Below are 17,144 nucleotides of genomic sequence, written 5' to 3' on the forward strand. Positions count from 1 at the left end.
AGGCATCTGTGTCACTGTGCCGATGACTGCTTACATTTAAGGGGATACCTCCTCTGTTGAGGCCCCAGGTGGTTGTTTAAAAAATAAGTTAGAAACATATTTATTTAAAAAAATAACTGAGCATAAGACTAATGCCCTGATTTCTTTGCCAGCTGTTTTGGTGGTTTTCAGAGACTACATGATGGCTGCCGAATATCTCCTTCTAGGATGAACAACTGGACCATCTATAATAACTAGCACTTGTGCTCTATGGAGGTCTCCAAGCACAGTGACATTGTCTTTATTTTACAGATGGGGAAACCAAGGCACAGAGCAATTAAGTGGCATGATCAAGAGCATAAACAGAGTCATTGGTGGAGCTCGGAATAGACCTAGGAGTCCTGACTCTTAGGCCCTGGGCCCATCTACTCTACCACACAGCCTCCTCTCTGCCACCTCTCTTCTGAAAATATCAGTACTTTCATCCATCCAAACCATTTGGAAGCCGGGAAGCACAGAGCTGGGACCAGAACTAAGGAGTCTCAGCCCTTCCTTTCCTACACTCACTCTTCACCTCTGCCTTTCGCTAATGGCCAGCGCTTGTCAAAGCTCGTTAAAGATGAGGTCTTTGTCCATAGCAGCCTCATCTACTCTCCTTCAGAATCTTCCTTCTGCTTCGCGGCTGGATCAAGTAGAAAGCCGAAGGACAGGCTCACCACTTTTTTGCTTATTTTTTATTTTTTTCCCCCTGGAAAAATCTGGGGGTAGAGGTGGGTGTGGAGCAGCACTGAATAAAAAGGGCAAATTATTCCCTCCCAATGAAATTTGTCAAAAAAATCCTCCATCTCCCAAAGTTGTTCCAGCAGCTACCTCTGTCAGATTTATCTCCACAGGCCCTCAGTGATAATTGGACACCTTTGTTAGAATACATGGTTAGTGCTTTGTTTGTTCCCTTCACAGGCATCTTCAAGTTAATGATGCCCAAAGCCCAGCTGTTTACATAGCGCTCTGTTGTGCATGACCCTTTCCAGGTAAGATCTCTGCCCTGAGGATCTTGCAGTCTCATTGATACTGGTTCTATAACATCGCATCATACTTCAAAGGGGAGGCAAAATAAGGGGTGAGGAGTAAAGCTCTTGAATTATTGGGAAGCTCAGTTGAAGCCATTTGAGATGGCAAGTCATGGTAGCGGCTTGGCTTCTTTTCATGAATTCATTGCTTGTATTTTGAATGAAAGTCTTTGGGTGAATGAAAATCCCATTACAGAGTTTGAAAATCTTCGAGGTTGAGATTTTCAGTGCTGCCTTTGGGATTTGGACTCACGTTTTAATGGGATTTTCATTCACTCAAAGATTTTTCCTTCAAAATATAAGCAATGAATTCATTAGCGGCAGTCCCCTCGTGAGGTCTTGAGATGCACATAGCGTCCGTTGACCGCTTGCTGGGATGTCTTGAGCTGCTGAGCTTCTGGGTCCTGGGGCTCTCCGCTCTCTGCAGGTCTGTCACACAGGATAATCTTTGACCTCAGAGGCATCAGGATATTAACTGAGAGCTGGACTGTGTGGGACTTTCTTACACCCAGAGGCATGTCTCACTGTGGAGGAGGGAACTGGTGTATCTTCATCACTTTCCTTCATGCTGCTGAAATGACAGCTTGGGTGCCTCAAGTCCTCGGTCCGGGCATTGGACTGCAGCAGTGTAAGCTCACCCACCACCAGGCCTGGACCTGACCTGCAGGGACTGCTTCTAGAGGGGAGAAAGCCATTTGCTCTCCAGGCCTGTCTGGTCCTTGGTCTCTCTGGTGAGCTAGCTCATGCCCTTAGGCGCAACCCTTTGGGGCACCATTCCCACCCTGCTCCCTGCGTTCTCGAAGTGGGAAGTAAGTCACCCCAGCCATTGAAAGGATGCTGCCATTCTGCCTGGCCAAGCATTTGGTCTAGCAAATTGGAGGGGAGCCAGGTTCCACCGCCTACAGCCCATTCCTCCCTCAGTTGCTCTGCGGGAGGGATATCTGCAGAACGGGGGCTGAGCTCCACCCCAGACCCAAGCAGGTCCTGCTTCGGGGAGTGAGGAGGCCTCGTTCCCCTGGTTGAGAACAAGAAGAGCACAGTCTAACTCTGATGGAACTGCCTAGGAAGCAGTGAGTGCATGCTTGAACCTGCTTTTTGGGATGTTCATGTTCACACACTTGGGACCAAACAGAGACCACAGCCTTGTCTACACTGGGATTTCAGCCACCGATGTAGCTTAGTAAGCTTCGGGCCCTGCGGTGTATCAGTAGACGGTGTGTCTACAGTAGGGACTTGGAACAGCACAGCTACACCAGTGAGTGGAAACCCTGGCGAAAGGTCATTCCACTTCATGGAGGGGTTTGTTAGCTCAAAATCAGGTTTATGTGAGTTTGGGATGACAGTAAACACTTCCAAATTCTCCATAAAAAGGTGCAGAGCGCAGGACAGACTGCTGGGGTCCTGCCCTAGAGCCACGCACCCTGTGAGCCCAAGCTATCCTGGAGCCATGAGCTTTGGAGCTGGGACTTCCAGGGCTCCCAGCTCCCCATTAGTCCACGAGGCAGACTAAGGAGCTGGGAGCCTGGAATCTCTGGGACCCAAGGCTGCCAAGGAGCGACAAGACTGGGAGCCAGGGCTTCCAGGCTCCCCATCAGCCTGCGTAGTGGGCTGCTGAGGAAGCGGGCCAGCTGGCTGGAAACCAGACAGGTTTCCAAGCGAGCAGGTTTCCTACCTGAGTTCCAATGGAGCCTTTTCAAAATTGAACCGTCTCGGTAAAATGTTGCCGTTTTGATGAATTTGCAACTTCCAATGAAAAACAATGCAAAAACATCGGTATTTTTCTGACCAGCTCGGTCCAGGGTGGACAGGGCCTAGAACTCATTCCACACAGGGTACACTCCAAAGAGCCATCAGAAAGGAAGGATGTTGAGTCACATTTGTTGCATGTTTGCCCGTGACCTAGAGATTATTTCCCCTTTACCACTCCATCCAATTATCCTTCCAGTTTGTGCCTAGATTGCTTTAAAGCTGGGCTGTCATGCTCGGAAGAATTTGTGGTGATCCATGTTTAAATACTAATCCTTGGGGGAATAATATCACTTTTCAGCAAGAGATCAGCTCAGAAATGCTGGTTTTACCTTTCAAAAACCACTTTAATATATAATCGGCCCTGGTTCACGTTGGGCCTCCTTCGAACATATACTCTGTCTTTTTTCATCGTCATGGATAAAAAGAGAAGGCGTTGGAGCTCTTTTCAGAAAGGATCAAGTCCTGCCTCTTCTTCAAAGGAGCCACCGGGGCTCACGATCCTTTGCAGCATCTTCATGTTCATCAGACATAAAGTTAACAGAAGAGCCAGCTACCAAATCCGCTTTGCATGCAGCTTTTATTGCAGAGCAGAATTCCATTTAAGTTAGTTTCTTTTGAAAATCTGGGAAATTTTGCTAATCTGGTTAAGATAACTCTGGCGGTGTCTTAGCAACTAGAAGTTACCAGGCTTTAAGATGGTGCATATTTCTTTTGCACCAATCTGAGTTCAACAGAGTTTTTGAACTCTTATTCTGTGGTGGAGCTTTGGATGATAGCTGCTTTCTGTAGGTTGGAAGTTGAGTTGATCCAGTCCAAGCAGACAATGCTCCTAAAAGGGGAGGGAAACTGGGCTTTTAACGGTCAATGACTCTTATTAGATTCCATATTGTGGAAGTATGTAGAGCCTGATCCCTTGAAGTGCTGGACAACATCGGCTCCTGTTGGCTTCAGTGGAAGGTGAGGTGACTCAGCACACTGCAGGATTGCACTCTTGGCATGGAAGAAGTCACTGAGTTCAAGTAATTTGCAAGATTCAAAAAAGGGATTGGACATTTATAGCAAGAATATTTTGAGCAGTGGTGGGCAACCTGCGGCTCGTGGGCCGCACGTGGCCTGTCAGGGTAATCCGCTGGCGGGCCACAAGACAATTTGTTTACATCGATCGTCCACAGATACAGCTGCTCGCAGCTCCCAGTGGCCGCGGTTCGCCGTTCCCGGCCAATGGAAGCAGGGGCTAGAGGTGATGGGGGGGAGTGGAGGGATGAGCCCGGGGACTGTAGCCTTGCATCCAGGACCTCGGAGCAGAGGATGCAGCAGGGGCCAGGAGCAAGGGGTGCGTATGTTGGGGGAGGGGGTAAGCCCAGTCCCAGCACTGGCGCCCACCGTCTCATGGCTGGGGCCCCCCAGAGCCCACAGCCCAGTGGCCAGTGGCCTGCTACCACCATCTTGTGCCCGCCGCCATCTTGTGCCCACCACCGAAACCCAGGGCCAGAGGACGCAGTGGGGGACAGGGGTGATGGGTGGAGGATGGTGACCCCGGGCTGGCTCCCGCTGCTGCACAGCTGGGGCTGGATCCCGTGGCCCTGCAGCTGGAGCCTGGGGGTGGAGCCCAAACCCTGCGTCCTTCATGCAGTGTGACCTCACTCGCACCATACATGCAAGGTCACGCTGGGGAGGATGCCATTTTACGGAAATGGAAACTGAAGCACGGAGTGATTAAACAAGCACAAGGCCACGCAGCCAATAGGAATGGAAATTAGAACTCTTCCAGCCATTGGATTGATTTATACTTTTTTCAACTAGACTAAAGAGCCCATTATTAAATAGCCATTTCTCAGGTAGGTATTTAGAGACTGGAATCAAGTCACCACTTTCTCTTTGTTAAGCTAAATAGACCAGGTCATGGACCAGGACATTGTGCTAGGTGCTGTACAAACACAAAACAAAAAGATGGTCCCTGCCCCACAGAGCTTACACTGTAAATAGAAGCCATGAGACAACAGATGGATACAGACAGACGGGGGAGTACAAGGAAATAATGGGATAATATTGGTCAGCAGCATAGGCAGTAGACTCAGCACATCAGCAGCTGAGCTGTTGTCATGTTTATCTCCATTTTACATACTTGCCTGCTGCGGACTTTACATAGGGCCTGATCCTGAAGTCAATGAAAAGGCTCTCAAGGGCTTTGGGTCAGGCCTATAAAGAACAACAATTAATAATGAGTAAAGACCTTAGCTCTAAGAGCCATTAAATAGCGAAGGTGTGATGCAAGTTTGCTATCATTTTTATATTTATTACTTTTCTATATTTATTCCATATTTCTGCGGAGGGAGGACAGACTGCATGATCTAACCGGTTGCATGGGGTGGGGGAGCGGGTTTGTGTGTGTGTCTATCTCCTGGTTCTATGGTGCAAGAAAACTTAAGGTAGGGTGACCAGATGTCCTGAGTTTATAAAGACAATCCCGATATTCAGGGCTTTTTCTTATGTAGATGCCTATTACCCCTCACCCCCCTGTCCTGATTTTTCACACTTTCTATCTGGTCACCCTAACTGAAGAACAAAATCAGTTTGGCGGTTTGGGGCGAAGGAAATGAGTCTCCCAAATCAAGCACAGACTTTCTGTGACCCCCAGGCTATGTCAGCACTCCCAGAGCTGCTCAGCGAGGGGCTGCTGGCAACGTTATTCTGAACAGAGACCAGAGGAGGGACATTTGCATATGTTTCAAACGAGTGACCTTATCTTTCTCTTGCAGATGAGGAAGTTCCAGAGAAGAAACTGAACTGGATGGAACAACTGTCAGTGAGCTGGGTGAGATGAGCTGCGGGGGAGTGGGGAGAAGCCAATCTGGAGGAAAAAAAACTAAGTGGGTGAAATCCACCCCTGCGGAGAGGATCTGCATCTGTGCACCGCATTGTGTCCCACGCAAGTCCTCAAAATAGGGTGGAAATGATGCATTTAATGGTGCATTGGGCTGGTCCTTTGCATTTATCCCAGTGGGAGAACATCTGGCAAGCATGTATATGCACATCTACCACCTGTCATCTACAGAGCTCAAAGCACTTTCTGAAGGTGGGTCTGTTATAATCCCATTTTACAGATAGGAGTAATGGGGCCCACATAGCTGAAGCAATTTATCCAGCATCACACAGTACATGAACACCAGAAAGACTGGGTGGGTAACAGGTGAAACAACTCTTTATTGTTCTCAAGACTGTTTTCTCTGTAATGATTTTGTCCCAAGTAAATGTGCCATGCTTAGCAAAATTATTTTATATATATATCATTTCAGTGAACAATATTAATGTTTATTTTTAGCCTTTACAAATGTTATTGATGTAAATTGTCATGGTTGCGGAAAATTATGGGAAGGTGTTGGACAATAATTTAATAACAGCAGATGCTGAGATACAAAAAAGTTAAAGGTTTCAGAGTAGCAGCCGGGTTAGTCTGTATTCGCAGAAAGAAAAGGAGGACCTGTGGCACCTTAGAGACTAACCAATTTATTTGAGCATGAGCTTTCGATGAAGTGAGCTGTAGCTCATGAAAGCTTATGCTCAAATAAATTTGTTAGTCTCTAAGGTGCTACAAGTCCTCCTTTCCTTTCTGAAAAAAGTTAAAGCTTTCTAAATTGTTAAACCAGAAATTATCAACACCACCTGTCAAAATAGACAAAGTAAATACTCTTAAATCAACCAGCCCCATCTGTTTTTACTATTTGTTCACTAGCTATTTATTCATTTGTTACCGTTTCTAACAAGCCTAACTGAAAAGGCGAAATCATTGGATTTTGGCTCTAATAATTCTCAGTCCACATTTTTTGTACTTTGCCTGTCCGTACATTTTGAGTATTATTGATGGAAATATTTTTTGGTTGGTTTGTGTGTGTGTGGTGAAACTGACATTTACCAATACAAAATCTAATCCTTCCAAGTCTACTTATGTGCAAGCCTGCCCTATCAGATGCCACCCATCTTCCACATGGAGACCTGGGGCCCTTTCAGAGTTCTTCAAACCATTCCAGCAGGATCTGTCCCCCTAGTGTCATGCCAATTCTTGGTGCCAGGGAGCATGATTCCCCCTCTATCCAGCTGTCCACTTTATACAGTTCTCAGATCTTTGTCTGTGTGGCCTCTTGAATCCAGTCTAATCAAGTCTTTGAAATTTCCACCCACAAGGGTGGAACTTCTGCAGACTGATTTTCCTGTCTTCAGATTTGCATTTGTTACCCCCTAGAGATGTTAGTTCCTGGTAGTTCTATGCTTCAGGTGACTTCCTCTCAATCACTCCACTTGTCTTGTTTCAAGAAAGAAGTTAACCCCTTCACGCCCACCAGGTAACACTACAAAGTGAGGGGGGAAATTGAATCACACATATTCTTTCATCAAAATAAGTCCGAAGTTTCCCAGTTCTTAACATCAGGGTGTTACAACCAATGTACCGGTTAGAGTCCAGTTCGGATAATTACTCTGCCTCCCTAAATTCCCCAGTTTAAAACAGCTGTTCTTCAAATCCTGTCCCAAGCCATTGTGTAGCGCTGTTGCGAATTAAGGCACCTCTGTGATGTCCTGTCCCTTTAAATGTTTGGGCACTCACTCCCCTCTCCCCAGTGCAAAGCTTCATTTTTGTGTTAGTTTCTACCATGCTGCCAGCAGAATAACGTCTCCCCAGCAAACAGCTGCGTTTCTTACTCCCTCTGTGTCTGTCTATCTCCTTCCCTGCTGGGTCCTCTTATAACAACCTCCCTCTCTCTGACCTTCCTTTCCTGGGAGCGTTGCTGATGGACATTGCAATGTGACAGCTGGGCTGCAGGGTGGAGTTTGCAGATTTCTGAGACTGCCGTGTGTCCAGTAGTATAACGCACAGACATTGCAGTTGCAACTGGAGAGCCTGGCCCAAACCCCGTTGAAATCAATGGGCTTTTTTTTCCCTAGACTTCAGTGGGCTTTGGCTCAGGTCCATGCTGAGCAACAGAGCAGATAAGTGAAGCACACACGTGCTCTGTGCTGCGTAAGAGAAGCCCGATGCAGAGAAAAGACAATGGTGTTGTAGTACCTTTGGACCGTGGCACAGCACACCACAAAAAGCGACCTGCAGAGGTGATCTCTCAAGGCCAGATCCTGCACCCACTGACCTCTGGGATAAAATTCCCCTTGCCTTTGAAAGGAGCAGCCTGACTGTGTGGGAGGCTGCGTCATTATACAGGGGACATAATTGCCACCTGAGTGATTGCCTGGCACTGGCAGGAGCGGTGACTGTCTGCAGGAGTCAGACCTACCTGAATAACAGGTCAAACCTGCGAAGATGCCGTGGGTCCAGGATGTCTGGTCTACGGGTTGGCAAAGAGCTGAGAGGTGCAGAGAATTGACAGGGGGTTACACATTGAGAAGGAAATATACTTTAAGAGCTAGCTCCCAGCGATAGAGCACGCACCCTCAAAGGGGACCCAACATACAAACCCTCCCCACTCTCTCCCCTGCTACAGTCTCCAGTTATTACTCACGTCTTTCTGTTGATTTTCCTTTGCACCAGCCCTCTAGAGAGGCGGCCTGGTCTCCAGCGAGTGAGGGCATAGCAGGCAGAGTTCTAATTTCCGTTCTGACTGGATGCGTGGCCTTGTGCTTGTTTAATCACTCTGTGCCTCAGTTTCCATTTCTGTAACATGATGGTACAAGTATTAGTCAGCTCCCGCGCAGGGGTGCTCCGGGAAATGAAATAGTTTGTCTTTGGTAATTGTTTGGCTCTGGATACAGATTTTTGAATCGTTGGAAACATGCCTTTAGTTCAGTGGTTCCCTGATCTACTTGACAGGGAAAGCCCCTGGTGGGCCAGGCCGGTTTGTTTACCTGCCGCGTCCGCCGGTTTGGCCGATCGCGGCTCCCAGTGGCCGCGGTTCGCTGCTCCAGGCCAATGGGAGCTGCTGGAAGCAGCGAGGGCCAAGGGACGTATTAATATTAATTTATTGCAGTAGTGCCTAGAGGATGCAGTCTGAGATCAGAGTCCCATTGTGCTAGGCACTGTACACTTATAACACCCAGACAGGCCCTGCTCCAAAGAGCTGCCAGGCTCAGTATAAGATGAGAAACAACAGCCAAGTACAAAGGGGTCTTGATCTATTGCACAGGGCTTCTAGGCACTAGGGTAATATGAAAAAATAACTATAACAAGTGGATACAACAAACAGACTGAGGGTTGCAAGGTAACAGTGTGGCAATGATGATCCATTTCACAGCTGCATTTGGAAAATGTGGATCTGATTCTGGATTTGGATTGAGTGTCCTTGTACCCGCTGAGAGTCCAGGCATGTTCACATCTGAAGTCTGGGTTCATGCCCCTCTGTATTTACTCTAAAAAGACAATAAAAACAAAGATGTGATAGTTAGGCTTGGCAGGATTCAATTTTGAAAATACTTTTATTGGCTAATATTGATGTTGATTTTTAAGATATTTTTTATTTGTGTCCATTGATATTTTCATAGTTATGGGAAATTATGGAGAAGGGGGGTCAGACAATGCGGGGCCAGACAGTGATTATTTAATGAAGGTAGATATTGAGAAGTGAAAAGGGAAAGTTTTATAACCATGAAAACGCAAGTTGTCACCACCACCTATCCAAAGATCCAAAGTAAATATCCTTAAATCAAACTCTAGATGTTCTCAAGCAGCGTTTTTCTTTCTTTGCCGTCGGTATTTCGATTAATATTGATGGAACGTTTTTTCCTCAGTTTGTGTGTGTGCGGAGAAATCAGTGTTTACCGACATTTACCGATTAAATCTAATCCTTCCAAGCCTAGTTATCGTTACACACAGAGAGTAGGGGCCTTAGATACATTTAATTGCACAGAAGAATAGCCTCAGACTGAAGTCTTTTTATGTGTCCGAGGCCAATTAATACTTTTTGGCAGGTCCTTAATAAATTATAATCCCTTTATTCCAGCGCATGAAGCGTCAAGTCTTTTCATCACTGATCACCTTTCCTCATGCTTGATCTTGGCACTGTCTGCTGTATAATCAGCTGGCACCCCCTTCCAGCTGTCCTTCCCTCTGCCAGTCATCCACTGTCTCCAGACGCCAAGCAAGCCCCCCACAGCATGGTCAGCTGGCAGGAGTCTGGGAATGAGAAGCCCTTCTGTTACCAAGCCTACCCTCCGACTGGCACTGCTGCCATCTGCATGTATCCCCCTGCGACCCCTCAGGCCGCGCTTTCATGCCAGGTTTATGTGCTCCTTTTGCGTGCCATCGGCCTTTGGAAACGAGCAGGGGAAGTATCCGTTTATATGACACCCTCCCATTCTGTGGCTGGAGCAGCCCGGCACCCTCATTCACCTTAGTCAAGGGCTTGGTCCAAAGCCTGTTGACATCAGCTTCTGCTTTGCCTCAAGTGTCAATGGTGATGTTTTGAAAAATAGGTTATTATCCCAGGGTTCGGTCCTGTCTTCACTGGGCAGCAAACTGCTGCCCCAACGTGATCGATAGTAACAACCACAAGGGCGATAGCTAAACGTGTTTCTGCCAGATCCAGACTGGAGCGCGGTAGAGATGAGTCTATGTGGTTTCTCACTACATTTCTCTGCCATGGAGGGGATATCAGATATCATGCTACCCTGCAGCAAACATACGGGACCTGATCCCCCTCATTCGCACCAGAAATGCCTTTGAATTCAATGATTTCTGATTTACACCTGTGTAAGTGAGAAGAGATTCAGGCCCAAAGTGTATAGTAACCGCCCTCCATTGCCTCAAACTAATAACACAATGTCTTATGTACCCCATTCCCTGCAATGATGGGTGCAGAATTTCAGAAGGGGTTAATACAGCACTTAAGAGTTTGTGTGGGAAACAGACCCAGACATCAGCTGGGCTCTGCATGACGTAGCGTGGCCTGATGGACAGGCCATTAGAACACACCTAAAGGGCATCCCAGCCATCACCAACTTGCGCCCCCTGCAAGTGGGGTTTTCATAGTCAGCGCTTTCTAGGCTGTGAGGAGCCATTGGGACCCAGTCTGACGTTCTGCTTAACACAGGCTGCAGGATTCCGCCTGGTGACCCCTGTGGCGAGCCCAGGAGCGGGTGGCTGCATTGCGGCCGTGGTTCCCAGCGTTTTTACTGAGGCCAACTGAGTTCTGTCTTTTTTTGCAATGCGCCCAGGGTCTGAATTCGTGAGGGGGAGGGCCTCGCTGCACATCACCCCGCAGCAACATCTCCTGTCCCATGGGACTGGGCCCAGCTCCCTTCTCCAGGCCTTGCGACCCAGCGCACGGCCTCCCAGTGCCACTCAGGTTTGGCCCAGCCACCTCTCCATCGGGACGTCATGAGTGAGTGGTGCTGGGAGCCTGGGAGCCAGGTCACAATGCCCCGAGCAGGGAGCTGGGCCCAGCTCCACGGGCCAGGAGCCTATCCAGAACCTTCCACCATTGTAAAGCAGAGGTCCCCAAACTGTGGGGTGCACATCCCTAGGGGGTGCAGAGGACCATTTGGGGGGGCACGGCTGGGGCCCAAACCAGCCTCAACAGGGGGTGGGGAGGAAGCAACATCCAGCACTGCTCCTGGCCCTGGCTCTGGCTGCTGGCCCCGGCTGCCAGCCCTACACCCAGGGCCCCGGCTCCTGGCCTCAGCTCCCGGCCGGGGCTCTGCTCCCAGCCCTGACCCGAGCTGTGGCCACAGCCTCGGCCCCCTGACCCCTGTTCGCGTCACTCCTCCACCCCTCCTGGAACCACAGCCTCACTCCGGGCCCTGGCTGGCGGGGGTTGCTTACAGGGGTATGGGAAGGCACAACCCTGAAAAGTTTGGGGGCCACTGCTATAAACTGACATCCAGGCTTGATGGCTGATGCTCCTTCTTTGTGTTCATCTCCCCTCTCTGCTACTCCTCTGCAGCTTGAATTCTTGTTGCCAGATAAGATGTATTGAAGATATAATGGATCATTGGTGCACCTCGGTCCTGCCTATTCTCTGTCTGTGGCGCACAGTAGTTTAGTGTCCTGAGGGCTGTAATACTTTCATCTAAGCCAGGTGATTGGTCTCAATCCTGGGGGCCCTTGGTGGGGTTTAGTGGCCTGTGATATGCAGGAGGTCAGACTAGCCCCTTCTGGCCTCCAGTTCTATGACTGCCTAACCCCACCTGCAGGAGGTGAAGTGTTACATAGTGGTTGGAGCACTGGACTGGGCGTCAGGAGTTCTGGGTTGTATTTCAGGCTCCTGATACTGACACATTGTGTGTCCTTGGGGAAGTCACTTCATTTTTCCCTGCCTTGGTTTTCCCCTGTAAAATGGGGATAATTCATAACTACCACACAGGGGATGTGAATTTCCATCCTTAGAGGTTGTTAAGGCCCAGCTTGACAAAGCCCTGGCTGGGATGATTTAGCTGGGGTTGGTCCTGCTTTGAGCAGGGGATTGGACTAGACGACCTCCTGAGGTCTCTTCCAACCCTAATCTTCTACGATTCTATCCCATTGACTTCACTGGCCATCGGACTGGCCCCGAAGAGCAAGGTGTCGTTGCTGTGTGTGTGTACCTCTGCAGCGCCCAGTGGCTGCGGCTAATCAGAAGGCCGGTTTCACCATGCACAGCAGCGGCTAATTGCCATGCAGCACGGCTCCTTTCTGGCTGATGCCTCCATGCTTCATCATCAGACAATGTGACTTGCATGACGGGGTGTGGAAAGTGTTCCGGAGACACCACGGACCACATCTGCAAGCGTGTGCGCCGATGCTGAGAGACAGGAGAGAAGCAAGTGAACCGGCCCTGAAGGGCCGGTGTCTCCTGGAGTGGAGACCGGGTCCCTGGCCTTCTTATTCCTCTGTTTATTGTGCCCTGGCTCGCGCTGGCCCTGTGAGCCGGTGTGTCTCGCAGGCCCACAGGCTGATGTAATCGTAGCGAGCCAGGGCAAAGGCATGAATTCTCCACAAGTGCGACTCCCATTTGGTTCTAACTCTCACGCTCCATCCCACACGCCAGACAGAGACGGGACGCAGCTGAGTAGCAGGAAATCCATGGCAACCAGACTGACAGCGCCTGAGCTGTGCTTCACTCCCCTGCCCCCCCCCTTTATTTGCTGCTGGCACCTCTCTGAAATTCTCTCTTTTTGTCTGGTTCGCAGATTTTAAAGGGAGCAACTTTGTTCTTCCCATAATGCATCTCTCCCCAAGGCAGCACCTACTGCGGCTGGGGAAGCATGAGGGAGATTCAGCCCTCTCTGGAGGAGAGATTTAGGGGCTTTGCCCTTTAAGAGACACCTTCACGCCTTGCCCTCCGCTGTCCAGCATGCAGAGAAACCCTAGCTAAAGTGCAGAGCCTTATACTTATGAGCAACCCTACGAGTGCAAACCGGATGCACACAACAAAGCATGCAATAACAAATCAGTGTGTTCTCCCCAGGTTTCCCAGGCAACCTTACAACAAAACAGTGTGCTCAGCCCAGTGCTCACAAGAAACCCTCACAATAACGAACCCAACGCCACGCTCTCGCCCTCAACTCTGCTACTACAAACCGGCCCACCTCCTGGAGGGGAAAACAACACCGATGGGAAACAGACGTCAGTTCCAAGTAGCTTTCCAGGGAAGACGCAGGGTGGGTAAATATCCTAAAACATGCTGACTCTGCCCTTTGTCGTTGAACTAGTCCAGATGCAAAAATCCCTCCCGCTCCTCCAGGAAGAGAATCCTAAATCAGGAAAGAAACTGAAACCCTTGTGGAAGTTGCAGCCAGCAAAAATGGCTCCACTGCAAGGTATTAAAACCCCAGCTCTTTGAACACGTTGGCCACAATCGTTGCCTCTCCCAGGGTGTGAAATTGGGGCTGTGTTGACACTAATTGCCGTGTGACGCTGGCAGATGAGGTGCTAGCTCACGCCAAGGCCCTTAGGTCTCAACCAAATGCTGAGGGCTTGTCTAGACCTACGTTTTATAACGCTCTAACTTGCTGGCGCAGGGGTGTGAAAAATCCCCCCCCCCCGAGCGCAGCAAGTTTGAGCGCTTTAAAGCACTAGTGTAGACGGGCTCGGAGCTATTCCCCTCGTGGAGGTGGATTACCAGGAGCGCTGGGAGAGCTCTCCCCTAGCACTTGCGCGTGACCACACTCACACTTCAAAGCACTTGAAGTTTCTAGTGTAGATGTAGCCTGACAAATACCTAGCTGGAACCAGTCTGGGTCACCTGTGTGTTAGTACGGGTAAAACAGCTATTCGTGTTATAAAAATGTGCTTAGTGTTTAGAGTTTATGGAAGGTTTGAAAATTGCTGCGTGCCTCAGTCTCACTGATAACATCTCTATCGCATGCTGTAAAGTTCTATTTAAGTGTTTGCTCTGTAACTCACCAGTGGGCAGAGAAGCATTACCACATGCGAAATACTAGTTTACAGCAGGAGGTGTTATTTCCTGGTCCACAAAAGAAGAACCATCAACATCAGATCAAGCATTGTGGAACATCAAAAGACAAAGTTTCAGAGTAGCAGCCGTGTTAGTCTGTATTCGCAAAAAGAACAGGAGGACTTGTGGCACCTTAGAGACTAACCAATTTATTTGAGCATAAGCTTTCGTGAGCTACAGCTCACTTCATCGGATGTAGACGTAGGGCTTTGTGGATTGCACCCCCAACTCCCCCATGAAGAGGAGATGTGCAACTGAATTCCTCCCAACACCTGGGGGAGCGAAATTAACAGGTGGGCAGTGCTTCATTTGTAATGAGAGATGCCGGGGTGCAAGCCTTTTCTTTACATTCATAACTGACGCGGGAAGCCCAGAGGCGCCTGGGCTAGGAACTGCCAAACCTAGAGGTGCCGGGGCTCAGCCCTGGCAAGCCCTGGCACAAATGAAGCGCTGGATGTAGGGTATGGTATTGTTCTCCTCACCAAAAACACTCCTTGAAGTCAGCGGAACCATGTGCCTTGGGTCTGATCCAAAAGCACTCGAGAGGAAGCCTGGGAACTGGGAACTAGCACGCTAGTCTGGGAATTGACCTTGGGTCCATTCTCTGTCCACCACAGACTTCCTGTGTCATCGTGGGCAAGTCACGCAGGCTCTCTGGGCCCCAGGACCCCATCTGTCCAATAACAGCTCTGCCCTTTGTCCCTGGGGTGTTGTGAGGATAAATACCTAGAAGGCTTTGAGGTGCTCAGATGCCATGGTGATGGGGGCCCAAATGAATACCTAAAATTGGTACAGTCAGGTGCTTTGAGCCTGTGACTTGTCCCACTGATGTCACTGAGGCTCCTCCTGTTTCAGTGAAGTATGTACTTAAGGACTGTTCTGGCTTGGGGCCATTGAGAGGAGGATGAGAGTTCTGTGTGAATAACAAGAGCTGGGTTTGGCCCTGGGCTGAGGGACAAAACCTGCTTTCCGGTTAGGTTTGAGGGCTGTCGACAGCATCTGCCTGTGGGAAAGGAAAACAAGCCCCTCCTCCCTTTTTTGCAGAGAAGGAGAAAAGCAATTGATTGTAATTAACAGACTCCAGAGGATCAGGATCCTGCAGGAAGGCAGGAGAAGACAGCGCACGTCGTGTGCCACTCACACATTGAAGCAAACCGAGTTCAGAGGGACGCTGGGGGCTGACCTGTGATGGCATCTCTCACACCCCAGACTTGAAATATGTATTTGCTGTTGAAAGGGCAACTGATTTGTGTTGGCTGTGATTCTGGAGGCATGGCGGAAGACAGAGAATATCATGCTGGTTAGAGCAAAGCAATAAAAACTCCCTGGTTCCATTCCCCCAGCTCTGCAACTGATGCACTGTGCCATTCCCCTACTTTATCTGTGCCTCAGTGTCCCCACCTGTAAAATGGATGCCCCAAGAGCTAGCCATGAAGCACAGTGAACTACTCTTTGTAAAGTGCCTTGGGGCCTTCACATGAATGGTGCTCTAGAAGGGCAAGGTGTCTTTATTGGTGCGTAGCTTCTAGATGAGGGCGATCCACAGCAGCGCAGAAGAACTAAAAGGAGAAATGTCCTTTACATGCCACAGTGCCAGAAGGACCACCTTCCCAGTTCTCCCCTCCTCCAGTGACGTTCTCAAACCAGACCCAATCCTGCTTCCATTGCAGTCCGTGGATGTGCACAGCGGGAGATGCAGTAATGTACACAGTGCATTAGCTCTAGCCAGAGTGGTGCTTCTGATCAGCCATGCCCTGGGCCTGAAGCCAGCTAACGTCCTCTTACTGTGGCTGTCTGCTTACGTCCCACATACAGCCGGATCCCTGAAACATTACTATATCTGATATGGGGTATATGCCGTTAGAGGCCATTGTTGGGGAATTGCCGCCACAAGATACCCTCCCCAAAGCCCTTGGCACCCTCCCAAACCCATAAGTCTCCCTAATGAACAATACACAGGAGTAGGTAAACCATGAGCTGCTCAAAACCTCCTTGGCTGTGTGCCCATGGGCCTGGTAATCTATTGGCTATCGTGTATGTTCTCCGCTGCCCCCTACTGGATAGAATCAGAACTGCTCCATTGTGTGTCATAGGCCCTATGCTGCTAATGAGGATTGGAGGTGCTATGGAGATGCATGTTAGTGGAAGGAGATATTTTCCTTGGTCTGTTTGAGCTCTTTGTGATGACCGTGCTGGCGAGAGCTGGGCTATTGATGAATACTCTGTATGAATGTGGTTTGTTTCCCAAGGGCAGCTAAAACCTGGTTGTGGGTCGTTACCAAAAAGCTCTGCTGTTTCCTTAATTTAGAGTCAGTCCCATCCCCCCCCCCCCAACACACACACTAACAGCTGTTTTCCTTTTGTCTTGGCCCAGTTAGGGACCTAGACGTGCCGGGTTCCGTAAGAGAAGGAATTATTCCGCGTTCTGCTCCCAGAATGAGGGCATCAAGGTCATTCCCTGCCCAACAGAGCCCTGAGCATGGCTGCCCATCTGCAATGCTGTCTGGCTCTGCGTCTGCTGCTGCCCTGGGAGCCTGGAGGGAACTTTTCATTTTTGTGCCTGTAGAAAGGATTTACATGACCCAGCACCTGGGGCTTGATCCTGTACCTGCTTAAATCAATGATAAAGTTCCCGTTGATTTCAGTTAGGATCCTGATCCACCTATTCAAGTCTCTTCCTTCTCTGTGCCAATGACCCATCCTGGTAAATAATTCTTTTTCTTCCAACGAGTTAGGGTGCTCATATTTTATTATAAAGAAAACCAATGCCTTGGATGCAACAAGGGGGCTCTGAAATCCTTGCTCGGTGCATACTGTGTAATAATCCCCTGGGACAATACAAGGAATGCCAATGACCTACCCAGCTGCCAGATCCTGCCAAACCTACTCACATAAAGGTGAAAGGACCCTGAAATTATATCTGTACTGTAGAGAGAGCAGTAATCTCTTTGGGGCAGAGACTGTCTTTTTG

This window comes from Lepidochelys kempii, chromosome 3 (genome assembly GCF_965140285.1).
Source record: "Lepidochelys kempii isolate rLepKem1 chromosome 3, rLepKem1.hap1, whole genome shotgun sequence".
In the NCBI taxonomy this organism is placed as follows: Eukaryota; Metazoa; Chordata; order Testudines; family Cheloniidae; genus Lepidochelys; species Lepidochelys kempii.